This window comes from Canis lupus, chromosome 1 (assembly GCF_048164855.1).
Source record: "Canis lupus baileyi chromosome 1, mCanLup2.hap1, whole genome shotgun sequence".
Taxonomy (NCBI): Eukaryota; Metazoa; Chordata; class Mammalia; order Carnivora; family Canidae; genus Canis; species Canis lupus.
Genome location: NC_132838.1, coordinates 53,109,407 through 53,137,302, shown reverse-complemented (window position 1 = coordinate 53,137,302; position 27,896 = coordinate 53,109,407). Strand labels below are relative to the sequence as shown.

The 27,896-nt window shown below is 41.2% G+C and overlaps 1 long non-coding RNA gene across 1 annotated transcript; it reads left to right on the top strand.

Moving 5' to 3' along the window:
- The first annotated feature begins 7,635 nt into the window (after positions 1–7,635).
- On the top strand, positions 7,636–9,019 carry LOC140617106 (uncharacterized). Its single transcript, XR_012017364.1, has 2 exons — positions 7,636–8,033; positions 8,647–9,019. It is a non-coding gene; the product is annotated as an uncharacterized lncRNA (long non-coding RNA).
- Positions 9,020–27,896: the final 18,877 nt, after the last annotated feature.

Sequence of the window (27,896 nt, the reverse complement as noted above, 5' to 3'; positions counted from 1 at the left end):
CTGGAAGTTCCCTCTGTGGTAAGCTGGGCACATTCAAAGGACTGCTGTGTTTGTTGCTCCTCCTTCAGGGATTACTAGTTTATGCTCCCTGATATCCAATATCTGAAAAAGTATTGTTTCATTTATTTTCTATTGTTTTTATTTTCAAGCTGGTCCCTGTCACTCCATCTTGGCCAAATGTGGAAGTATCTATGTTACCTTTGGACATTTTAATTCTTTATTTTAAGCTGGACTTCAAATTTTATACCTGGCCTCATGGCTTGGTGAGTGTGACTCTGCCCCTGAAATATGAACTACTGTTTGTGTACCAGCATATCAGGTTTCTGAGCCTCTCTGCCCAGGGTCTGTCCCAAGCCACACCAGCATTAGGGTGACATGCAAAGGTCTTAGAGAGAGACAAACCCTTTGAGTGATATGATAATGACTGAGCTCAAGCCTGAATCCTTTCTCAAATTTCTTCACAGGATGAATTACTCATGTACATGATTTAAAAATAAAATAGCTACATGAACATATGTAGCTTACAGACTGTTGTGTGTAACCAAATCCTGTGATTTTAAAATGCTAAAAATATGTGCTTACTCATCATAATTTTCAGACAGAAAATGTATCTATCCATATCTTAGTAGTGCCATTAAAAATAACTCTATATACTGAAAACAATATTCCATGCTGTTATTAATAAAAAGTAAAATATTTTATTGTCTAGGAGGTGTGTACTTGTGCTCAAAATTACTCTTTATTTATAATCAGTCCATATTCCAGTCCTCAAATGACAACTACAGACTTTTGAAAAGGTAGCTATATTGAGAGCTTTACATCACGTCCATACATTCTGGTCTTTAGTTGCTATCATACTACTCAGGAACTTCTCCTTAGGTAACTAACTACCTGTATAGGTCACCAAGGTGCAGAGTTCATCTGAGAGGAGATGGAGTATTCAAAAACAAACCTATTTGACCTCGTGAAAACTTGCCAAAAGTCCCAACTTGATTTAATCAGCTTGAGGGGGACACCTGGGTGGCACTGCGGTTTAGTGCCTGCCTTTGGCTCAGGCTGTGATCCTGGAGTCCTGAGATCGAGTCCCATGTCGAGCTCCCTGGATGGAGCCTGCTTCTCCCTCTGCCTATGTCTCTGCCTCTCTCTCTCTCTCTGAATCAGTCCTCAGATTAATTAGGAAAAATAGTAATGTCCCTTATGTCCAGGTTTCTTCTCTCAGGATATTACTTTTCAATCCTTTTACTAAATGTTTTGATACTCACTTCAGTATGTCTAAACTATGTTTATATTCTTATGTCTTCATGATATATTTTAGGCAATGTCAGTGACTTTTTGCCATAAAGTATGGATGGATAACTCTCTTTCCCTAGGGCCCTTGCACCTACAGCATGCACGACTCTAGAAAAGTCCCATTCTCACTGCACTCTCAGTGAAAGGATCCTCCTGGTCAATCTGGGGAATCCTCCTACCACATAAATGGTCCCACCAGGATTTACATGACCCACTGACCCTGCTTGATCCCTTCCTCTCCTCTCTCCTCTTTCATTCCCATCCTCCCAATATAGACATATTAATTTTGGTTAGATCATTATTAAGTAGTATATCAATTAACATTTACATAAGCATTGGCCATACAGTACATGGCTTTTTGTGCAATTTTTAAAATTTTACCTATATTAATACTTTTCTTGCTTTTGTTGTTATTTGCCTACTTTTTCATGTACTTGTCAACATGTCAACCCCAGACATACCACCTTATCAAAATCTGTTTCTAATATACCCAGATGTACCAGGTCTTCTATTGATTTCATCTTGAAATGTTCTCTCCCTCTCATGCTCCAGTTTGGACCTCACACCAGCTACACAGATGTCGTTTGAGATCACCCATGCCTTCATCCCAGGGATGTGCTTTGCCTTTGTTTCATTTATCTCTTAACTCTGCTCGCCTCTTGGTTTTTCTGTCTCACTATGATGGGGAAGATCCTCCCATGATCTCTCAAGATGGGTTGTGTGGAAGATAAACCTTCTGGAAGTTTAATGCCTGAAAATGTCTTTCTTCTGTACTCACACTTGATTAAGAGTTGATCTGAGTACAATATTCTAAATTAGAAAGCATTTGCTATTGTCTTTAAACCTCTGATGTAGGTCGTAAATCCAAAGTTCTATTCCTGATCATGTGGATGACACATTTATTTCTGTCTCAGAAGCTGAAAGAATCTTCTCTTTGTCCCATGTTCCAAAGTATCATGATGGTGTTCAGCATGGATCTATTTTCATACACTGTGCTAAGCCCTTTAATTGGCCTTGCAATATGGAAATTCCTCACTTTAGGTTTTGGGATGTCTTATTTTCTTGATTTACTTCAGTGATGATTTCTGTGCTCCATTCTCTCTGTCCTTTCTCCCAGAACCTCTATTATTAGGATATTTCTTTTCCCAGATTGATCTAATTATTTTTTTTTCCTCCTACTTTCATCACTTTTTGTTGTAGTTTCCGGGGTATTTCCTCTAGTTTATCTTCCATCCTCTCCATTAACTTTTTATTGTTACTATCATGTTTTAATTTCCAGGAGAACTTGTAATTCCCTCAGCTTACCTCTTGTACAGCACATTCTTCTTCCTGGGTAGGTGTAATTTTTTTCATCACACTGAGGATATTAATGAAGGTTGTCTGAAGTTTTTTTGAAAGCATTTTCTTCCTCAGAATTTATGTGTGCTTAAATTGTGTGTGTTTGCTTGTTTACCTTGGTCTCTCCCTTTCACGTGACAAGCATTCTTAAGATGTCTAGTGATCCTTGACTGTCTGTTTATATTTAACAGTGAGCTCTCAAAACTGAGGGGCAGCCCTGAGGGTTTACGTGGTTAGACTTGTTCATGGAAGAAACTTTGCCGTCAGTATTTTCCAATCTTTTCTTATGGGAAGATCAGATTCTCCACTGAAGAATTTTCTGTACTGGAGGCTATCATTCTAGAAGCCAACTGGGTAGAAAGGCCTGCAGCTCTGCACATGGAATGGGATCACTCATATTTAACATGCTGTTTTGAACAGCATCAAAGCCCTTTCTTGTAAGACCCTCCTGGAAGCCCAAATACTATATTTATATTTTATTTTATATTATATATGGTATATATAATAAAATAAATAAAATATTTAACAAAAAATAAATAAAAAATGTATATACCATATATAATTTATATTATATATGGTATATATAATAAAATATATATACCATATATGTTATATATGGTATATAATAAAAATATAAAATAAAATAAATATATAATAATAATAATTACATATATATAATGTTTATGTAATATACATACTATAACTTTTCAGAGAACATGCTTCCTCTCCCAAACTCCTCAGGGGTTGGGAGTCTGGGAATCCTATCAATTCCCAAATCAATCCTCCTGATTTTTCTCCCACCTTCCCTCTATTTTCAGAGGTCTCTGATGTCTCTAATCCCTAAGAATTTTTCCCTATTGATGGCTTAGGAATCAGTTTTTTCCATCTGTGCTTCCATTTAGCCATTTGTTTCCAGCTTGCAAGAATTATTACTTCCTCCTTCTTTCTTTATTTGTCCTTCTGGCTCTATGCTTTGTCATCTTAGTGGGGATTCAGGAAGGAGCAAAAGTAAATGTATGCATGCAGCCTATCATTTTTACCTTGATATCTGCATATTTTAAAGGTTTCTATGTTAAATTACACAAATCTTTTCCTTTTCCTTTTATCTTTGCTCTTTTAATGGTGACTGCAGTTTCCATTAACAGCAAGTGAAGTTTATTGCTCTCCTTTCAAATGAAGCCTGGTCCTATGACTTGTTTGGCTAGTAAATGCAGCAGAAATGGCAACTCAGGCATTCCCAGCCTAGGCCTTCACATGCTTTATATGGCTCCACCCACTGTCTCTGAAGCCAGTCCAGCCACATGCCAACAAGAAGCTCACCTGCTGGAAAATGAGAAGTCCCCAAAAGAAGATGAACCATTTCATCTGAAGCCATCCTAGACCAGCTGCCCTAACTGATCTCAAAGCTGCAAGTGAGGAGCGACCCAGCTGGAACCAGAAAAACAGCCTTGCTGAGCTTTGCATGAATTTCTAACCCACTGAATCATGAGCTAAACAGTTGTTTTAAGCCACTAAGTTTAAGGGTGGATTGTTACACAGCGAAGGCTCACCAGCCCAGTTTCTGAAGAAGGAGATTTCAAAGATTCATGCAGCTCAACTTAAAAAAAAAAAAATCTAAAAGGTTCTCACAGAGTCAGAAATGGAACAATCTATCAAAATAGTTCATTTAAACTTGTTGTTGATCATGCATTTGAACAACACCCGCATAAATAATAGATGTGCTGGTTTTGAACTTTATATTGTTCTTATTATAAAACTATGCTCCCCAAAAGATAGCAAATCAATTTCATAGTCGGTGCTCACGCAGCAGTAGACAATTTATCCTGACACTTGATACCTGCTGGCTACCGTTCCCAATTATGCCAGATGCTGAAGAGCACGTCTGTGGAAAGAACGAATCAACGTTGTGAGATCAGCCTCGTTAAGATTCCAGGAGTGTGTCGGCCTCAGTTCAGTGCACCACTGAATCCCTACCATAAGCAAAATAGTGACATCTCCTACATTTGTGTCTGTTAACCTCTTACCAGAACTAAAGTAAAAAATTAATTTACTATAAAGGGCTTTTGGAGATATGACTAGCTTTGCCCACAGCAAAAAAAAAAAAAAAAAAAAAGAAAATCAAAAGACTGGAGGAAGTGTGAATGAAGAAAACATCACAAAACAAAGCAAGCAAGGCGAGCACGTCTGATAAGACAATCACACCAGGCCTTAGGATGATGCAACAGGTCTACTCATCCAACTTTCTCTAGAGCCAAGAGATTTGGGGATCAGGGAACAACTCACTCAGCTTTGTTCCAGAACAGACTCATGCAGCCTGCTAGCGAGACATAACCACTGTGGACACAATGGAGAGCCAAGCAGCAAGGCCGGTCATCTCATAGGGGAGAGCGTCAACTCTAGCTAGAGGAGAAAAGGAAAGAGGTAAAAAGAAAAATTGAGCCATGAAATTGCAACCTACTCATTTCCCGAAGCTTAGAAAATTTTAGTTATCTTGCGAGATAACTAGATTTTAAAAACTGGTACCAAAATCTGATTATCTAATCCTTTACACATGGATTCTTTTAATTTTTAAGATACATGTAATTATATTCCCTAGTGAAGTTGGAAACAGTACATTATTTAGATGTCATTAACAATTAATATCTGGATGTCTCTAAAAATACTGTGACAAGTGATCCTTCTATTTCCTGTTGTCCTTTAGGTATGCCCATCACTGAGTTCCCATCAAACTAGCTTGAAGGTTTTGATGGGATCATCGATATAAATTATTGGTGGGGAGAGGAAGGAGATTTCACTGAAATACAAAAAGCAAAGAAGACATTAACTGCATGCTAGAAATCAGCAGAATGACCTCAAAAAATTAAAATACTCACAGCATCTACATCTTAGCTGGATCTGCTCCATAACTCCGATACTTTCAAATGTCAGAAATTAAGAAGTGCTAATAGCACATATTAAATAATGACTTGTGATGATATATTCTTAGCTATATGTGCATTTAACACACTGTCGAGGAAAACGATTATTAAGTAACACTGTGCTGTGGATTTGAGTGGAAAGATGGACACATAAGTTTACAAACCAGGGAGGGATATGAATAAAGTGACAGAGGGCCATATGAGCAGAGAGGAAAGGCAGTTAGTGTGGCTCAACGGGGGCTGGAAGGATATGGAAGGTGATAGTGAATTTTTTTTTGCAAATGTTTCGTTAATGGAAGGATATGGACACTGAAATGTAAAGAATGAGTGGGAAGGAGCCAGGAAGCAAGAGGCTTTCTAGGAGTAAAAGTGGTTCTAGTTATTTAAAGAATTAATGTTAACTAAGATAAAAAGACTTTGGAAGTAATCAAGAAATAAACCAGACAAATATTTATAAACAATGTTAAAGAATTTGAACTTAATCCTGATCACAACAAAGGAAATTCTCTTATATCACTCATCTCTCTGCCTAGCGCCTACTACTACCTATTACCTATCCATCTACTTACCTATGAACGATCTATCTATTTATCCACCTGTCTATCCCTGTATCCATAAATTCTGAGAGAGCTTAGACATTGTCTTTTGGATTGACAATGATATCCGTACGAGTTAGAGCAGTGCCTGCCATGCAAGTAAACTTTTGATAATGCTCAAAGAACTTTTGCAGAATGGGGGGGGGGGGCTCTTGCATATTTAGCTGTGGAATGGCCCGACTAGATTTGTTTCAGAAAGACAGTGCAGCTGAGTGAGCAGAGAGCAGGGAGACCAATCTGGAATCTCATCCACATGTAGATAAGGGATGACAAGGCATGTAGGCAGGACATGACAAATCCACAAGCATGGTGGAAGATGTTAGCACGTCCTTTTCTTTTTTTTTTTAATTTTTATTTATTTATGATAGTCACAGAGAGAGAGAGAGAGAGAGAGGCAGAGACATAGGCAGAGGGAGAAGCAGGCTCCATGCACCAGGAGCCCGACGTGGGATTCGATCCCGGGTCTCCAGGATTGCGCCCTGGGCCAAAGGCAGGCGCTAAACCGCTGCGCCACCCAGGGATCCCTAGCACATCCTTTTCAATACCTAACAGGAAAAGCAGACTGAGAAACCAGTACACTAATAGACCCAAACGCTACAATTAGCAAACTGACGTACTGGATATATATCCATTATTGGATTCAACAATAGCAGAATGCACATTCTTTTCGAGCATTAACAAAACTTTTGCAAAAAAAAATTCACTATAACCTACCTTATAAAGCAGATCCCAAAAATTCATAGTATTAAAATCATACAGACCTGCTCTCATGACAAGATAATTAAGTTAGAGGCCAGGAGCAAAAAGACAGCAAGAAAATCCCCTAACTTTCATAAATTTAGAAAAACCTCTAAATAACTCTTTGTTAACAAAATTAAAATGGAAATTAATAGATTCAACTGAATGATAATGAAAACATTATGTACCCAAACTTGAGAGATGCAAAGCTATGCAAACGTAGAAAGAAACGAGTGACCATCAGGTACAGACATCAGAAGAAGGAGAAAGGCTGCAAAATGTCAAGGACGAAGCACTCATTTCAAGTTGCTCAGAGAAACACAAAACAGACACAAACCATGCAGAAGAAAGAAAATAACACAACGGGTGCTGTGACGGTGAAGAGCCAGGGTTTCAGGCAATGTTCAATTTCTGGGCCTGGGTTCTGCTTAAAAATACACTCAACTTTGCGATAATTTATTTGGCTCCACGCTTCTGTTTCTTCTGTGCTTCTTTACACATAAGTTATGTTTTCACCATAAAAATGGTTTAAACATTAGTAACCACAAGGAAACAGAGATAGTGCTTATGTAAACCAGCATAGGGAAGAGAAAGCAGTAAGCAGAATTAATAGATATTACAGAATTAAGATGGATTGGACCGCCAGAAGATGGAACCCCAGATTCTGGTGCTTTATTTTGGGAGGAGACTGGGGAGGAGTGGTTTGGGGACTAGTGGTATGGGAAATGTGCTGGCTTTTCTCCAGTGGAGACATCCACTAGGCAGTCAGGGGCCTGTGTCTTGCCCAAACAGAGCCGAGAGACTTCAGAGTCGGGAGCATCTTGTAAAGGGTCTTTGAGGCATGGGACTCAGGGAGACGAGTGAACAGAAGGTAAGATGAGACCTGGAGGCCCACTTGCAGTCAGAAGAGAGGCAGAAAAAAAAGAAATGAAGACTCCGAAAGTTCTTCCAGATGCGTAGGAAGAAAACCAGGAAGAGCCGACGTTAGGAAGTGACTCAAGAGTTAAAAATGATCAACAGAGTTTAATGCTGCAAAGATGAAAAAGGAAATCAGGCTGGAGAAGCATCCTTTGCATGAGGAGGAAGGGGGCCTGGAGAGAGACATCTCTTCCATTGTTTGGAAATGAGAGAGCAGGGGATGATGAGGGAGCAGGTAAGTTTGTCCATAACGTGGCAAGAAGGGGAGGTGATAGGTTCTTTATAGATCTTGGATACCAGCCCTTTATCTGATGTGTCGTTTGCAAATATCTTCTCCCTAAAGGTTGCCTTTTAGTTTTGTTGGTAGTTTCCTTTGCTCTGCAGAAGCTTTTTATCTTAATGAAGTCCCAATAGTTCATTTTCGCTTTTGTTTCCCTTGCCTTTAGAGATGTGTCTTGCAATAATGTGCTATATGTTGGCAAATTGAATTTAAATTTAAAAAAAAGAAGGGGAGGTTGATTCTCATGGTGTCTCTGTTCTCTGTGAAGCAGGAGATAATGCTACTAAGGGTAAGGGGGCGGGAAGGGTGAAGCGCTGAAGGTTTAAGAGCATGAAGAAAATCACAGGAAAGGACAGATGAAACAGCTGGTGGAGAAAATAGGCTTCCCATGCACTAGGCTCTGGACCAACTGGTGCTTTGGGGTATTTCACTAAGGGAGTTCCATTTCAGAGACTGTTGTGTGAAGTTACTACATTTTTATCTTTAATTTTCTTAAGACATCATTTCTGAGTCCAAATTCCTTCTTTTCATGTGTCTGAATCAGATGCTTGTTTTCATCTTATGACAGAGTCTTTGATTGTGGATGCCACCCAGGACCGTGAGAATAATGGAATGTGCAAGACTACTCACAGCAACATGGTGATGCTTATTTGTGTGGGGAGTGATGGTAGCAAAAATATAAGGATAAAAAACGTTGCATTGCAGCTGATATGCCATTCTTACACACATAAAACAACTTTCCTGGAGAGCACCCAGGCTTGACAGCCAGTTATAAGACCTAGCTTCAAGTCCAATAGTGGTTGTATTTGCATGAGGAGAAAAAGTGGAGAAATCCTATCTCTTTCAAAGTATGTGTGAAAAATACTCCCTAAAAGTGGAGAAATCCTATCTCTCTTTCAAAGTATGTGTGAAAAATAAACATAATATAAAGTCTTGGACAATAGTGCACCCAGTGCTTAATAAATAGTCATTTATATCTTCATCATCACCGCCACCACTCCTGGTAACCAATTCCCATGCTGGAAATCTCGGTCTTAGTGCCAATTGTATCAATAACTAGCTGTGTGACTCCTGGGCCAATTCTGTGACCTCTTTGGGTCTTTTAAATTTATGCAGCACAAACAGAGCTGGTTTGAGTAGAAAAACTGTAAGGACTGCCAAGGATAGGAAATTTGGTACCGATTTCCAACCAGAATTCTGTAACATGTCATCATTTACTACTAGATTTGACACTTCAAATCTAAACATGGAATTTTAGCTACCAGCCAACATAAATTTCTCTTTAACACCATTTTCCAAACTTATAATATGATAATTTCTAGGTCAACCTCTGTCTCGTTTTGTTTTTAGTATCAATTTCTGTGACTCTTAAAAGCAGAAAAAAAAAATACCTCATAACAGTCTAGCTCTCTCATCAACACAGACATAAACGTGAGAAAAAAAAAATGCTTTCTTAAACCTGTAGTGCAAAGTGCACACTTTTACAGATTACTTTTGAGAAGCTGACATATATTTAAACTGAAGAAATGGTCCTACCTATGAGGCACTTGTGTGTTTAAATCTGTTTAACAGGTTATCAGGGGAGGTGAGCAAACTGTTCAACATCAGGGTGATCACAATTAGCACCATATATCTGCTGCTGTCAAAGACTGGAATCTTCCAGAAGCCATGATGTCTTCATTGGAAATTTCAATGAAATAAAAATACCCAAATATGTCCTTATACATTCTAATATTATGAATGTCCATAATATATCACTTGGGGGAAAACCTAAGTCGCAGAACCACATATATCCTATAATTCATACACACGTGCCACTACATCACACACACACACGGGCGCACAAACACATGGCATATGTTTTAGTTTGTTCAAGCATATTAAGAAGCTTTCACCTTAACTACAGATATTGCTATGTCTGAAATATGGAAAGAGAAGGGGACAAGAATTGAAAGGAACTGTCACTTTTTACCTCACAGGTTTTATATGTATAAATTTACACTTTAAAATGTACTGTTTTATAATTTTAATTAAGGGACAAATCTATATAAACAATTCCATGCCAACTTAAAGTGATTTATTAGAAAGATATAAAAAGAATAAACAGTTAATGAATTATTTTACTACTCTAAAAGGCATTCCCATTCATTAGGATTCTAAGAGTTGTCCAGTTGTATCAAAATTTATCTATTATTTATGTCATTACAAAATATGAGGCAGGGATCCCTGGGTGACGCAGTGGTTTAGCACCTGCCTTTGGCCCAGGGCATGATCCTGGAGACCCGGGATCGAATCCCACGTCGGGCTCCCAGTGCATGGAGCCTGCTTCTCCCTCTGCCTGTGTCTCTGCCTCTCTCTCTCTCTCTGTGTGTGTGTGACTATCATAAATAAATAAAAAATTAAAAAATATATATGAGGCGCTTTGCTAAGGACATATATTCATGAAAACATTTAAGCCTCATACTAAATCTATGAGATTGGCATGATTAGCCCCATTTTCACAGGAGGAAACTAAAGCCCAGGGAGATTAAGTGTCTTGCCAAAGTCACTTCATTAGAAGAGAGTGCACTTGGGATCTGAATCGTGTTCTTAACCTTTCCGTCCCCCGGACCTACCTCTCTTGCTTCACACTTTACATTTGAGAAAGAAAATGTGTTTTACACCCGAAAATGTCAGGAAGTGTGGAGAGCTCAAAGAATGAAATGATATCATTGCGATCAATTATCCTACAGGGACGTTAAATGCTGATTAGCCACTCACTCTAACGCGTTATCACAAATTGTTACTTTATGCCAACAAGCACTTTATACGCCTAAACCTTGCCAAAAGCAATCACTGGAGACAGCAGGATGGATGCAGAAAATGGAAAGAAGCATAAAGTCTTCATCTCCATAAAGCTAGTGGAGAAGACAAAGTGATTAACAGATTGTTGAACCAAAGTGTTTATATCAATCCCAATAGTTTAGATTGCAACCCCCAAGGACAAGAACCAGAGGTTTTATCATTACTGCTTATATGCTACAAGACCCCATGAAATGCTGTGTTCAATCATTCCGTAATCAATGTTGTTGGAGCTACAGTTTGAATGATGTAGTCTTCTGGGGAGGCACATGGTAGAAAATCCGATCCAAAATTACTTACACGTATGTATGTGGCTTAAACATATGTATGTATGTTTATACACATAAACATATTTTCTGCATGTTTGTGAACATATACTTACATACTTTTTATGTCAGTGGGAAGCTCAGAGGAAGGTAAGTGTGGGTACAACTTCAACTTGACCCAGAGCCTTGAATGTAGTAGCACTGTGACTCGTTTTCACACTCTATGGGAACCTTTCTCTGATGGTAACTCCTCTGTGAAGAGGGGAAGCTTCTATGGCTTCTCACATCTTCTCAGGTTCATGTCCAGGGGTGAGAGCTGGGGGCAGGGAGAGCCACTGTCGGTGTGATTGTGGGAACTGAAGTCCTGAGATTCACTATTATCGAGTCAGCTTAGATTATGTGCCCGCTGAGCCAGTTCACATGGTAGAAAGACGTGCTCTGCGGGTCGCCTGAACTTTGTGGAAACAGAGTCAACTGAATGCACATGGATGAGGCGTGGGGAGCTGTTGACCCACACATGGAAGTCAGGGCCTTGTGTCCAAAGACCGTGGAAGGGATAGTCTGAGGACAAGCACAGACCCGGTGGGTCCCAGGCACAGTTCACTTCCTAATGGTGATGTGTGGGTTCTCCTCCCAACTATGGTCTCATGACAGCATTTACAAGGAGTGACCCCCACCATGGTCACTCTATGAAAGGTTTGTTCAGAATGGCCTCTCTGTGTCATCTCCTGGCCTGTCTCCCAGCAGCCTTTAGATGGCAATACCAGGCCATGAGAGGAGTGTTATGACAGGGACCTCCAGTCCACTCCAGGGATCATAATTAGGTAATGTCACCTCTTCAGGCTTCAGATGATGTCCAGAATCCCTAGTAGGTTGGGAAGAGGGGAAAAGAGAAGTATTATTTTCATTCAAAAGTCTTCTGAGGCCAGGCTCTCAAACTTTCCCCTTCAGGGAAGATCAGAGCTAACGTAGGAAGTGGAGATCAGTGGATCACCAAAGTGGCAATTTTGTACTAAAGAAGCCAAAAAAAAAAAAAAAAAAAAAAGACAAATATCAATGAAGCTAATTAATTCTATCTTCTGTAAACCTCCAGAGATGAGCAAGTCATAGGTAATGACGAAATGGCTCCTGACCCAAAAGCCCGATAGGTCAGTTCCTCATTGCCAATCTTCAATCTCCAATTAAAGATGAGAAATATCCGATTATTTCTCCACTTGCTATTTGCACCAATTTTTAAACATTTCAGGATGCCCCGTCCCTCTAAAGCTGGATTTCTTTTTTTTTTTAAAGATTTGATTTATTCATGAGAGACACAGAGAGAGAGAGAGAGAGAGGCAGAGACATAGGCAGAGGGAGAAGCAGGCTCCCCACAAGGAGCCCGATGTGGGACTCGATCCCAGACCTCAGGATCATGCCCTGGGCGGAAGGCAGACTCTCAACCGCTGAGCCACCCAGGTGTCCCTAAAGCTGGACTTCTTCAAGAAGAAAAACACCTCCGTCCATCCTACCAAATGCAACCTGGTAAATTGTATTTGAGAAAATTTACTTTGTTTTATTATTAATAACTTTTATACAAATATGAACACGAGCTTACCCTTTTTCCAAGTAGTTATTTTCTTTGCGTGGAAATGGAAAGCAAACAAAATGCAGGAGATGTTTGCTTAAAACGATGAACGAAGAAAACCATAGAAGCCCCTCCGGCTCTCTACATTTCCAGATTTAGTGGCTGAACGTATCCGGTCCCACAGACATACATCGGAACCTGAAACCACCGTTCATTCCAGAAATAGTGTAACATAGAAAGATCAATGCCAAGACATCATTGCCAGAATTACTCATCGGTGGGTAGGTTGAATGTGATACCATATAATTTTGTTTTCTCAAAAAGGAAATCTCAAACAAGAAAATGGCAAAAGGCAGAGTTTATGCGAAGAAACTATACATTTTGTTTCTTCCTGAAACAGAAACACTTTCTTGGGTAATTTTAATCAACACTGCTTTTGAAATGTGCAAGTATTCAGATACGAGAATCAACCAGATTTGCCAAACCATAAATATAATATTTCACTTTGAGCATCAGTTCTGGGTGAAGTGTTCATGCACGTCTCCCGAAAGACACTTTCTTTTTGGTTTCACAAATCACACAAGAGGAGAGTCCCCTTCTTTTTACCTAAGTAAGTCCTGCTCCCAACTATTGGTGGCTTCGGTGCCTCTGAGAATGAGGCGGGATCCTGGCCCCAGCCTCCCCCGGTCTGCAGGCTCCTCCAGGCATCTCATGGGCCCTCTTCCCACTCCTGCTGGCCCACCACCCGGGCACCTGCCTTCCCACCCACACAGGCAGCCTTGGCTTCAAAGGAAACAGGGGTGAGGCTTCTTTTTAGGATAAGTCTGTGTAGGAGTGCCATGCATTTCTGGGTAGGAACCGGGTTTTACATTTCCCAGCAAAGTGATCCACAGCTCTTTCACTGGAGCTCGGTATTTATAAATGTGAGACCAAGATACATGTCTTTGGTACCGAGGCACAGCAAGTAAGGCAATATAACTGTCAAGTGTCCCCATCTGACAGATCTGTCACGGGAGCTCTTGGGAGTCTATATATTAATAGCAATAGAGGTTATGGATATTAATACCTCCAGGGTGTCCAAACCCTTGTTTCCTCAGACTGGCCTCCTGGTCCAGTCAAGAGCCCTGCCTGCTTCTATTTTACTTGAGGAAGGTTCAAAGACAGCATCACAGGGGAGCGTTTCTCTGCCAGATGGGCTCCTGTCTCTGGCCCTGCGAACTCCCGAGCCTCTGGTGAAGGCACAGGTCACTGGAAGGCTGACCAGTGAGCATTCCTGGAGTGGGTGAGATCTCCAGCTGCCTCTTCCCCATCACCAGGTTCTGGGCACTTCCCTCTTGTCTTCTCCCCTTCTCTCAAAGAGCCGTGTCCAGGGGAGGGTCCTCCTCTCACCCGTCCCTTGGGCGCAAAGCCTTTCTTCAGCTCCCAGCTAGATCGCTGGGGTTTTACTGATTAGTCTCTACTATTACAGATTTTCTTCTTTCTTGTTCTGTCATCTGGGAACTTCTGACACCCCAGTCCTAAGTCTCATTAAACAACTTCATCATCCAGAAAGATGCCTCATCAGTCTAGCACTCTGCTGTGTCCAAAATAGAGGGACAGAGTCAAGGTGTGTGGTGGTAGTTCTCTTGCCATACCAAGTGCCACGTCATGCAATCTCTTGCTCAAATCTCAGAAGGACGGAGTGAGTTTGGTGTAATCATTCCCCTGTTTTCAGGCAGTAATAAAAATAATAGCAGGGTGCCTGGGGAGCTTAGTTGGTTGAGCGTCCAACTCTTGATCTCAGCTCAGATGTTGATCTCAGGGTTGTCAGTTAAAGCCCCATGTTGGGCTTAGTGCTGGATGTGGAGCCTACCTAAAACAACAACAGCAACAACAACAACAACAACAACAAAATAATAGCTAACATTTCTTGGGTGCTCAACATTCTTTTAAGCACTTTATATGAATAAATTCATTTACTCTTCATAGGTAGTTACATTATTACCTCCACTTTACAGATGAGGATGGGGGCACCTGGGTGGTTCAGTTGATTAAGCGTCAGATTCTTGACTCCAGCTCAGGTCATGATCCCAAGTTTGTGGGATCAATCCTTGCTCTGCGCTCACGATGGAGTCTATTTGAGACTTTCCCTCTCCCTCATCCCTCCCCCGACTTGTGCTCTCTCTCTCTCTCTCTCTCTCTCTCTCTCTCTCTCTCTCTCAAATAAATAAATAAAATCTTTACATTTTACAGATAAAGAAACTGAGTTATGAAGCTATGAGTAACGCCCATGTGTATACACTGGCAGGTACAAAACCAGAATTTGAATCTAGGGTAGCCTTATGCCCGTGTAGGCTCACCTGCCGCACTAATGCCAAGAGCAGAAAATGCAGCCACTTGGGGGACAAGGGGCTCATCCAGGGGAACACAGCCAGGAAAAATAGAGCTGAACTTCACACTCGAGCCATGTCACTTTTTTCCTACTACCTGCTGCTTTCTGTAGGATTCTATGTCATATTTCCCTCATGGAAGCTGTGTATCCTGCTTATCTTTATAGTCTGGTGGCCTCTGCTCTCAGTGGCATTTTGCACAACAGAGGATATTCAGAAGTGCGCTCTAAGAACATGGCCAGGTTCAGATGAAAAAATAGGAAAGTGCAAAAATAAGAAATTACAATAACTCACCATTGCGAAGCATGAGGGTTCACGGGCATTAGGTGGAATGACACTGATTTTTAACAAGTTTTGACTTTTGGTTTTATATGGTTCAACTGGAGAGGTGGGTGCTCAACCAAGGGAGCAGGTTTGGAGGAGGGTACCAAAGGGATCAGCAGAATCTTCAGAGCCCAGAACAAAGGCAGCATCAGTGCACATGAGAAATGGCTCAGGGAGGTAACACCTTTCCTGAAAACTTGCCATGAGGACAGGCTTCAGGAGATTTGCAAAAGCCTCTTAGGCCTCACTGCCATGAGGAGGAAAGAAAACCACCCAGCCTTCCACAAAAGGCTCCTGAAGAAGAGCCAGGCAGCCTCTGCTGCACCCCCACTGTGTGTATATAATAAGGACAAGGAATTCCCTCTCACGTGGGAATCACTTTTTCCAAATGCCTGCTTCTCTGCTCTGTGGTCCCTCAAGCACATAATGAGCACAACATGCCACAGCTGATCGAGACACAACCATATCAAGTTTGCCAGCATTTGAGGCTAAAACAGCATGAGAAACACTGTTTTCTGGTCAAAACTAGAACTGCAGAAGTGAACCTCACTCAGCAGTCTGATGGATTAATGGGTGACATGAATTGTGGTTCAGCTTTGGGAGAATCAGTAGTTAACAAATGTCAACATTTATTGATGGGAATGAAATTATGGGGACAGGATGTAAGATGGGATCGGAAAGAAGAATTTAGTGTGAAACAGAAACTTAAACAGTGCCAATAAATCAAAGAAATAAACCAAGAAGAAACATCACAAAAAGTTCAAGCAACCCCATTAATAGGGAATGAAGTACCAGAAGCCAGAGTAATTGAGTTATCCCAGTGAGGAAATCACACGTAAGGATGAATTTACAGCACTGTCTCGCCTGATCGAATGAAAGGCACAAGGAAACTTCTAAGTAGATGAAAAATATGGAGAGACAGCAAATGGCAACAGGAGAGTGGACGTTCCCACAGCACATCTCCCTGAGCAAAGACGTCCACTCATCAGAGTGATTTTAAGAAAACAGCCCCCTATCAGTGAGATTGACAGAATGGAAATCAATTAACCAAGAAACCACACTTCGAAAAATAAGGAATAATGTCCACTCAGTGGCTTCTTTGGGGAGCAAAGATAAATGCACATAAAAATAGTAGGGAAAAAGAGGAGGAAGAAGAAGGTAGTAAGAAAACTAGCTTCCCGGGGCCCTCTTGGCACAATCTGTGGATAAGTTCCAGGACGGTGGCTGGAACCGGGATGGACCCATTGCACAGGACGTGCAGCTCAGAAGGTCCTATGGAGAAACCACACGCTGGGATGTGAGGACTTGGGGTGGGGGGGAGAGTTTAAAATAACCCAATCGTATGTTTCATATTGATGGAGGGTATAAAAGACAATATTTTGGATATGTTCAGTTAAGTAAAATATATTAAAACTAACTTCACCTGTTTCCTTTTACTCTTTCATGGGGCTAGTAGAAAAGTTAAAATGAGGGAGGTGGCTCACAGCCTATCTCCATCGACCACTTTCAGGTTGCAGGAGAAAGGGGCAGCTACTGGCAGCAGAAGCAGCATTTCAGGGTGCTTCTGGGGGGCCTCCACTCCCAAGGAGTCCTGAACGCAGAACACTGTGCTGAGGAGGCCATGTGAGAGCAGCGGCAGGTTGGTTTCCCACCTGGAGAGTGGCAGAGAGAAGCATCTCTACTGGGGGCCAGGAGGATCCCGTTCACCTGTTCAGGTACTCTCCCAGAATCCCCAAATCCAGGTGAGGACATGAGCCCTGGAAACACTGTTCTATTCCTGTGATTGTGGCACAGGCCCATCTTCCAGGGGCTATGGAGTGGACAAGAGGGGTTATTAAGAACTAGAAGCCCTCACTTAGTGACCTATTCAGGTCACACTGAATAGGTCTGAACTGGTACTGAACACTGAGTACCAGCAAACCCAGAGAAGAAAGGTATCCAACTTTGCTAGGGCTGCCCTAATAAATATCATCAACTGAGTGACCCAAACAACAGAAATTTATTCTCTCCCAGGTCTGGCTGGAGACCAGAAGTCTGAAATCAAGGTGTTGGCAGGGTGGATTCCTTCCAAGGCTGTGAGAGACAGACTGTTCTGTCTGAATTTTCTCTGCATCAAAATTTTCCCCTTTTCCTAAGGACAAGAGCCCTAATCATTAGCACTTTGTTTTAACATGATTACCTCTATAAAAACTCTCTACACGAGGTCACATTGTGAGGTCATAGGGATCGTTCTCCAACATATCACTTTTGGGGACACAATACAACCCATAACAAGAAGAGAGGAGCCCATTTGAAAAGCAACAACTTTGCTACAAGATTGTTTAACAGTTCCATATACTAATCTAAAACAGCTTAACTTCTGTTAAAATGTTTAAAGATTAGCCAATCCAGTGAACCACAGTCTTCCCCTGTGTCTACATGTCAAGGACTCCCTGATGCAGAAAGGCTTATATTTCTGTGTTCTGTGAGTGGAGAACTAGAATTTGATCCTTAATGTCTAAGCGTCCATCCTCTCAGTCATCGTCTTGTCATTGATTCATTGTTCTGACCCAGGATGTTTCTTCGACCTAATTCCTCTAAGTCCGTAGGGTTTTCACGGAGGGTTTCAGCTTTGGGAACTCAAAAGGCAAGAGAAAGCAGGACCACTGCTGGGTGTCCACATCCTCCTGCTGAGTTTAGTAGTCTGGGTTGGCCATCCATCCCCTGGCAGAGTGTGGAAAAGGGGATTAAGAAGAAAAAAACCATGTTAAACCACAAGAGGAGAAAAAAAGCACTGGCCGGAATCTCAGAAAGTAAATTCCTGACCCACTGTGTACAAGTCAGAGACAAATATACTCTCTATTTTTATTAAAATACATCTCAGTTATGGAATAAGAAAACATTAAAATTCATAACGTGGGTGCCTAAACGTGGCATATGTTTATTACTAACTCAGTGAAACCTCACTAATTTGAACTTGAAAAATGCTATTTCACAGCTTCTACATAATTTTTTTTTAATGACTTAGTTTAAAAAAGTATTTACCGGCAGAATTTCCTGTGGGTTTTGTTACCTGAACGGATACTGCCTAAACACTTTTAAACATTTTCTGCCCTTGGTAGTGTAAACATTCCCCCAGGAAACCTAGATTTATCCCGCCAGTGAATCCTTTCATTACAGATCATGGAAAGGCAAACGTGGCCCTGACCATTTGGGACATCTGATTTCACACATAACCCAAATTACCAAAGTCTAATTGAATCAAATTGTGTCTGTTTGTCTCCTTGTTTTACTGTTCCTTTAATTACAGATTTCTTGAGTGGATAGAAGCGCCAGCAATTCTGAAGTCGTTCTGGCGATGGCACATGTGACACTGAGTCCCCAGGCAAAAACCAATCTCTGTACCAGAAAGGAGGATTTTTACAGGGTGATGGTGGGTGAGCCCCAGAGCTTTAAGCACCAAGTGAGGGGTTGTCTGAAAAAAAAAAAAAAAAAAAAGAGTGCTTAGCAGGGGCGCCTGGGAAGCTCAGTGGCTGAGCAGCTGCCTTTGCTCAGGTCCTGATCTCAGGGTCCCAGGATCGTGTCCCACATCGGGCTCCCCAGAGGGAGCCTGCTTCTCCCTCTGCCTATGTCTCTGCCTCTCTCTCCGTGTCTGTAATAAATAAATAAAATCTCAAAATAATAAAAATAATAGTTTTTTTTTTAAAGAATGCTTAGCAAACCAGAGAAGATTACAGTGATGAAATGTGCAGGAGCTGCCCACGGGAGGCAGGAGGGCTCCCCAGATAACCAGGTATCTTCTCCAGGCATCACAGTAGCCAGATTTGCACCAGCAGCCGCCCAGCCCCATGCAGGGGAGGGGACAGGGACCCCAGGCGGGCTCTCATCCAGGTCGCAGGGCCCGGCCGGAGCAGCCAGCCTCCCTGTGTCACCCTGTATCACCCTGTGTCACCCTGTGTCACCCTGTATCACCCTGTATCACCCTGTGTCACCAATGAGGCTGCGGCTCCCTGTCGCCCATCCTGTTCTGTGCAGAGCAGATAGGGGCCTGCTCACCGGGGACCACGGCCATATCATTAGGTGTCAGAGCCTTTCCACGTTAAATCCCTCAGCTCTGGAGTGACCGCGCGCACCAGGTTCACGGACCGTCAATTAAGGAAAAAATTGGAGTTGAGATTAGAGGCGCATTTGCTTATTGGTTCCCTTCCTGTTCCCCAATTGCAATGACTCTATTTTGGGCATCATTTGGCAGTTCACTGTTTGGTTCAACGTTTCTTAATGGGAAAGGACTTTCAAAAATAAATATATATTAAAAAAACATAAATAGGTGGAGGAGGCTATCATTTTCATCCAGGCATGAATCAGTTGGAAATTTCTTTATAAGGGTGCATGAGATACTTGTAAATATACTTGTAAATACTACAAACTGTAGATGGAAGTTGTAAAAAAAATTATTAATTAATACTGATGGTGACAGCAAAGAGACTCTTGGTTTTGAACAGAAGTCCTAGCGCGCAGGCCAAGGAGATGCCCAACGAAAGGAGCCCGACGCACAGCCCTTTGTCAGCCTCGTCGAAAGCAGGTTGCTTGCCTTTTAAATCCCTGCATGCTAATCCTCGCAGCTCCGTGTGTGCCTCATAAACCCGTTCTATAATGAGCATTTTATTTAAGCCATTTTTAGAGATTAGAACGGAGTTCATTTCCTTCTACTTTTCATTTACGTTCCTTTTAATCCCTTCATTCTATAAACTTAATTGCTATTTTGCTAGTCCCCAAGCAGCTAACCTAAGCCTTCCTTAAGCATTTCTTAGTAATTCTCCTTTAGTTATTTACTACATTTTCTCTTTAGTCAGCTAAAAGAAACTTTCAGGATATTTCTTGGGTGAATAAAACTTTTCAGATGAGGCATTTGCTTTTTTGTCACAACTAAACCCTTTTTATTTTGCATTGTTTCCCTCTGCTAGGTGGTTTCACATAGATGACAGAATGATTGATAGCAGCCATTAGTAATGATTTTTTTTTAATCTTGGGTAAAACACTCAACATTACATTTGGTACAAACACAAATGAGCATTCTACAAAATTACCACCATTCTTCCCCATCGTGATGGGTTTGGATTTCGATCAGGACATCTCAATATCCTCTTCTGTAGTTTGAAGTCCACACTCAGGCCGCTATATGCTTTATCTGCTTGGCCAGCTGTAATTTTACTATTTCACACACACACACAACACACACACACACACACACACACCATAACAGCAGCAGCGTTATAAAATAAATAAGTCAGTAAATAAGCCTACAAGAACCCACTGAGGATATGCCTTGTCTAGGTAATATAATTTCATCCAAGGAAAAGACTTCAGAGAATAGTTCAATTATTTACTTATTTATCATCTTTGATAAAAATAGTAGCAAATATGACAACTGGGCCAACTTTTGTCTTAGGGAGCCTGTGAGGTAAGCATATAGACGAGTAGTGATAGCTTTTAAATCAGTTGCCATGGTGAATGGGCATATATTTGTGAATATTTGTATAACTATAAGAATATAATACTTTGCATGCAGTGGTTCAAAATAAAAAAGGAAAAGAAATGAATTTGACCAGGTGAAAATAGTGGCTCGCTTAACACGGGGGAGTCAAGTATAAACACAAGCAACAAAAGTAATTAATGCATTTAACCCCATGAGATCACCAGAGCACCAACTCCACTTCTATATTCGTATCTCCTGGTAATGTCTCTTAGCTCGGCCACCAGCCTGGCCGTGTCCCTGCCCAAGCAAATAGCAGTTTACACTCCTCTAAAGTCTCACCTTGCAGGAGAATTTCAAGTGTATTTCCACGTTTGCTCCTGCCACCCACTACCACAAAGGTTTCTGATATCCAGGCTGGTCATTATTTTCCTATTTCACAGAGAAGACAATGGGGTCTTCAAGAGATAATATGACTTACCTAATGTCACCCAGCTAGCACCAAGATACGAAGACTTGAGCTTAAAATTTTTATTCCAAATCTAATCTCCCATCAATGGCACTGTAGCCACAGCACATACTTCTAAGTCTTCATTCCTAAAAAAGCCAAAACAAAAAAAACCTCACAAACACACACCCACAAACTCTAAAAAAAACAAAACAAAACAAAAACAAAAACAAACCTAAACCACCAAACAGTAGAAATTTTTTTGTGTGTTCCAACTTAAGACCCAAAGTTAAGTTTACTTTCTCCCTGTTTTGACAGTACAGTGAATTGCAAGGACCCTAATATGCCAACAAAAAATCTCTATTAAAGACCTAATAAGGACAGAGAAAAACATACTCAGTCTGCAGCGTTGAAACTAGTCCAGTTAAGATATCATACTGTCTACTCACCACGATCAGCCCTTAAGAACGTGGTGCAGGAAAAGGACACAGCTTGTGTCATTTAAATTAGCCACCATGCCGTTACTCTATGTAATTCTACGTGGTCACGAGGATTTGAAACCTCAATGAAGTTCATCAATGTCTCTCTACAAGCTGAGACGGAAATTAGTAACCATGATAACATTGCAAAATGACAAAGGGTAACACCAGCTATCTTTTGTTTATTTTTTAACCAGAAATGCAAAGCTAGCCACTCAAGCTACTGCTACTACTACTAAAAATAATAATCTCTTGAGAATACCTGCCTCAACTACCACTTGACTCTTGCAAGTTTCCCAATCAATATGAGATAATAAGCCTGTGAACATGCCTGGTAAAGAGTAAAGTTCCATAAACCCATGAATGGCAATTCTACTCTCATCATTATTATATTATGTTGTAGATAGAACAGTACAGGGTGGTTATGGTAATATTGTAGCAAATTGAATGTCAGGAACTGCCTATAGTGTTAGTAAAGCTTCCAGTGTAAAAAAAGTCTATAATGAAATCTAAACCACCTATAGCCGGGGAAGGAGTGTGTTCAGTGCAGAGGCACAGATGTACATTCCTTAGAGACCTCATCGTCCAAGCCACCCCTTTCTCTCTACCTCTTCATTACAGGGTCTGACTGAAAGAAAAGGAAACACAGGGGTAGGGCATGGGGAGAAAGAGCCCTGTATAAGGGGAGCTAGAGACCCCCATCCGTGCCTCCCATAGCCATCAAACTCCTTATCTTAAACCCCATAGCAACTGCACTCAGCACTTCAAAATGTGTGGTTCTTCGCATTCATCAGATGTTTTTTTCCTCCTTGAAATCTTACAGAAAATGTTAGTAATTTAACCAAAGGCACAGCCAAACAGCATACAGAGCAACAAAGGGAAAACATGGGATATGTTCAGTTCTTCAAGACCATGTTAAAAAACCCAAGGCCCCTATTTCCAGAAAATGGGGGATATAGCCTAAAGGTCTGGGTCTTATCCCTTCATGTACATGGGGATCTTTGCTTTGATAAATACAAGTCTTTACTGTGATTGCAATTATAGTTGCTATTGTTAATACATAAGAACATAGACTTGATACCAACTTCGTAGATGGGAAAATTAAGGCCCAAGCAAAGTATGTGAGCCACAGTGAGTTCTGGAGCTGACCCTGCACTCAGGTCTTCTGAACACCACAGACGACAGGTCTCAGTAGAACGGGCTGTTTCTTCAAGAAAGTAACAATGGGGAGAGGGCCGTCAGTTCCAATTTAATAATTTTATACACGTCCCACCTTGAAAATTCCTTAAAAATATCTGTATATTTAATATGGACATAAAAATCAATGTTTCAGCCTCAGCCCTATTCACACCTTGATGTAGTTTATAATGGAGAAAGCAGCAGTAAAATTAAAAATGTTGTTAACTTCCCAACGGTGATTTTGTTGTTTCACGTCTGACATAACTGACCAAATGGGACATACTCACTTTTAATGTGGTTTTATTTATTTTTCTTACGCTATTTCTTTAGCACTTTTTCTTCGCACATGACATATTAATACATAATTCAGAGCTTTTATGCCTCCCTACACTGTCGGTATGATTTCTTGTGCTATTGAACTGCTCTATTTATGACCAAATAGCCAAATGCCTTTGATTATTCATTTTGGGGGGCATTTTTTAAAAAATGCTGGAAATTTTAACCCCCTAAATCCCAAACTGCTTTTCTGATTTGCAAAGGTTTGTATAAACTCTGGCTCTGGCCAATCACACTCCACCTCCTGCTAGAGCATCCGGTACCCTGAACACCGACCAATACCGACTGTGTCTATCCTGGGGACCGGAGGGGAGTAGGAGCCCATGACGGGGAGATAGACCCCACAGTGTGTACAGAACCCAGAGTTTTTGCATCATTCATTTGAAGTCTTCACAGCCATGTTCTTAGTTTGTTCGCTGGCATTTGTTTCCCTGTTTTTATTGCTGTCTTCTGTCATTTGAGAGTGTAGCATCTCCCTGACAGGGCTGCCGAAATGTTCCTGAAGAATCCCAGGGAAGCCCAAACCCAAGCCCCCATCCCAGCCCTTGGCATCCTGTGTCCCCTCTATGGCTCTCAGGGGCTCCACCAGTGTCTGCTTCTGAACTCCAGGAATGAGAAAAACCTGTCAGCAGAAGAGTAAAATTAGGTAAAATAATTATAAGATCTAGAGGCCAGAGGAAGGCCTTGAAGATATCAAGGATCTCTCCCTGTCCTCGCCTCCCTCTCTCCTGCCCTCCCTCTCTCCATTGCCCCCTCCTTCTCTTCCTGTCTTCCCTCTTTCCTTCCTTAGATCCTTCCTTTTTCTTTTCTTTCTGTATTTCTTTTCCTTTTTGTCAAAAAAGAAGCAGCCAACGATCCTTAGTATCTTATAGGATCTTTCACGAAAAGAAGAGAAGTCACTCAGCCACCATTCATTCACTTTTCGTTCATCAAGCACTTGCTACGTGTCCACAGGTGCTGGGCTGGATGCCATGGCTACAGAGGATCCTAGAGCCAGCTCCCACCTCCTAGCTGGGCACTTGAATGGTTCCTGCCAGCAATCTGAGGCCAGTCCTACCTGGTATATCTGAAAATGTGCAGATGTGGACGGGGACACCTATCCATTAAAGTCACCCTCTAGTCATGTTGTGTTGACCCCCCTACTGGACAGGAGGGCCAACAGCCAGAGAATGACACACTCACCTGCCAAGGAATGGAGCAGCGCCACGGGCCCCCCACCCAAGGATTCCGTGGGTGTCTTCTACCAAGACAGTGCCCAGGAAAAGCATGTGAATGTATCCAACATTTCCCAATGTTTGCTTGCTATCTTAATTAAGGATGTGGTTGCTTCTTTGAAGACATGATTTTCTAATAAAAACACAGCTAACAATGATTAAGCACTTACCTGTGCCAGACACTGTTCTAAGCCTTTCTTGTGCATCAACCCACTTTAACCTCCCACCAGTTCTATGAAATAAATATCTAATCTCCCCTCTTATGGACTGAATGATTTATCGCTGAAATCCATCTGTGGAAGCACCAACCCGCAATGTGACTGTATTTGGAGACAGGGACTTCAGGGAGTAATTAAGGTTAACTAAGGCCCTAATATGACAGTACTAGTTTCCTTCTAAGAAAAGAGAGAGATCCCAGAGCTCTCAGGACTTATACATAGGAAAAGCCACATGAGAATATGAAGAGAAGGTGGTCGCCTACAAGCCAGAAAGAAAGGCCTCAGTGGGAATGGACCAGTATGGCACCGTGATGGGGGACTTCCTGCCTCCAGGACGGTGAGGAAATATGTCTGTTGTCTATGCCGCCCAGTGCGTGGTGTTACGTTATGATAGCTTCAGCAACAAGACCCATTTTATAAATCAGGAAAGTAAGGCTAGTAAGTAGGAGCCTGAGTTTCCTCACAGACAGGGCCTATGTTCTTACACACCAGGCTGTGGTGTAGGTCTCTGTTAATGAGTCCACATTCTCACCAAAGGGCTGTTCAAAACACCTTCTGGAAATGCTTAAATACAGTCAGATACAGCTCTGGTCAATCGTTTTCAGACTTCAGGAGCCAAGTTTCCTAGAGCTGCTTTGAGATTCTGCAAATATTTTTTTTAAGATTTTATTTATTTATTCATGAGAGACAGAGAGAGAGAGAGAGAGGCAGAGACACAGGCAGAGGGAGAAGCAGGCTCCATGCAGGGAGCCCAACATGGGACTCGATCCAGGTCTCCAGGATCATGCCCTAGGCCTGAGGCAGCGCTAAACCACTGAGCCACCAGGGCTGCCCAAGATTCTGCAAATATTTGATTCGAATTTTAAACCTTTCTGACAATGAGAATAAATACATAAAACAACACATATACTCCTACATGTTATAAATCAAATTTAACAACTCAGGCAACATCAAACTAACTAGAATTGTCATTGATATGATAGTTGATGCTATCATAAGTAAATGTCATAAAGTTTACTTATAAAACATTTAAATATGATATGCATGATATACAACTATATGATAGGATCCTTGTCATATATAATAAACTTTGTGTAATATGATATAAAATTATGTATAATAAGTACCATTCTAACCTGTTTTATGTATAGGGGTGTGTATTAGTCTTCTTGAGCTGCTGTAACAAAATACTACAGACTGGAAGTCTTAAATAACAGACATTTATTTCTCCCAGTTCTGGAGGGTGCCAGCAGGGTCGGTTTCTGCTGTGGACTCTCCTCCTGGCTTGCATATGGCCACCTTTCTCATATGTTGTGTCTTCATGTGGCACAGAGAGAGAGAGAGAGAGAGAGAGAAACTCTCTTGTGTCTCTTCTTAAAACAGCACTAATCCCTTGTCAAACTACTAAGGTGAACATCTGAAACTAGTGTCACATTGGGCATCAACTATATACTTCAATTAAAAAAAAGGGAGGGGCACTAATCCCTTCATGAGTGTTTCTACCCTTGTGACCTCTCCTAAAGCTAATCACCTCCCAAAGGCCCCATCTCCCAAAGCCATTACACTGGGAGGTTAGAGCTCCAACATATGACATTGGTTTGTGTTGGTGGAGAAGAGGGGAAATCACTGTTCAGTTCTTAGCAGGATTCCACAGACATTTTATTTAAAAACAGAATTCCATTACTTAAATTTTTTGAAAATCCTCTCTGAGCCATGTTCTTTTAGTAATTAAGAAGTTTATTTGTCTTCACTGTCAAGATAGAATTACAGATTGCTTGTCAATCCTATTTGCATTTTCGTGTCACAACTGGGGGAAAATGTTTTACTTCTATTTATTTCCTGGTAGGAAGTTCACTATAGTAATATACACAAAAATCTTCCATTAGCATGCCTTTCAACGTCACTAACTTTTGACCACCATAGAATACAAGTCAAGTAGGGCTGCCTTTGATAACACCATCGAAACAGGTTTAGTTTTTAAGAAAAGTGACACTGAAAAGAAGGAACTCAGGTGACTGCCCAAAGTTGTCTTTAAGAAGTTGAGAATTCTAAGACTTTATAAAATTGCTACATCACAGCTTGGTTTTTTAACCACTCGGGGGCCTCTTTTTTTTCACCATGGGTTGGGGGGAAGCAATCTTCATTTAGTTTTAACACTCGTGACCAACAAGAGCGTCTCCCCATTTTGTCTTATTCAGCACTAAGTGTCTAGCTCCACTGAGATTAAGGTGCAACCCATGGATGTGAAATCAGGAGATATAGTTATGCCTTTAAGTGTTCAAAAATACAATTAACACTTATTCTGTAACTAACATTGCATGCCCTCTATGCATGGGTTTCAGCTATGTGACTATTTCTAGTGTGGTCTCAGATTATGCACCATCATATACATGACAACTTTCTTCTCTCGGGTCACCCCCACCCCACAACCTCCTTTAGGAGCCCCTGTACTGCAATAATTGAGATTTAGGCAATATCTCCATTAAAAGTTCAACTGCCAAGGGTTTATAACCATGTCATAAAACTTTTCCTGCAACTATAGGAAGCAAGAGCTCGTTTGTACATGGTACAAAACTGAGAACAGTCTAAGAAGATGCATTCCATTGCTTTGAATGATGCATATCTACTGGTAGCATCAGCCCCACCCTACAACTTGCAGATCAGCATCCAGGATAACAGAAATCTTCCGTGGGTTTCCTGTGAGGGATGATTTACCAAACATGCCTCAGTGGGGCAGAAATGAGGAACAACTTATGTGGAAGTCCCAAAGCAAAGCAGAGCCCAATTTGAAACAGAACTGCAGAGAATTTCCCTAACAGAGATATGAAAAAGAATCTCAGCACCTGGAACGTATTTTCAAATAGGCTTCATTCCAACTTCATCTCTGATTTTCTCATGTATGTAACATAGACAACTCGCTAGAGAACACAGGTGTCAAGCACAATCCTGAAACACATAAATAAAGATGAGGGGTGAGATACAAAGAAAACCAAAGAGCAATTACAACAGAGACACATCCTCTACCGTTAGCATCATGAAGGGGCAGTCCTCACAACTAATTGAAATAGATACTTTCCTTTCCAAATTACTCACTTCCTATCTTCAGGGAATTGGCTCAAACCCAAAAG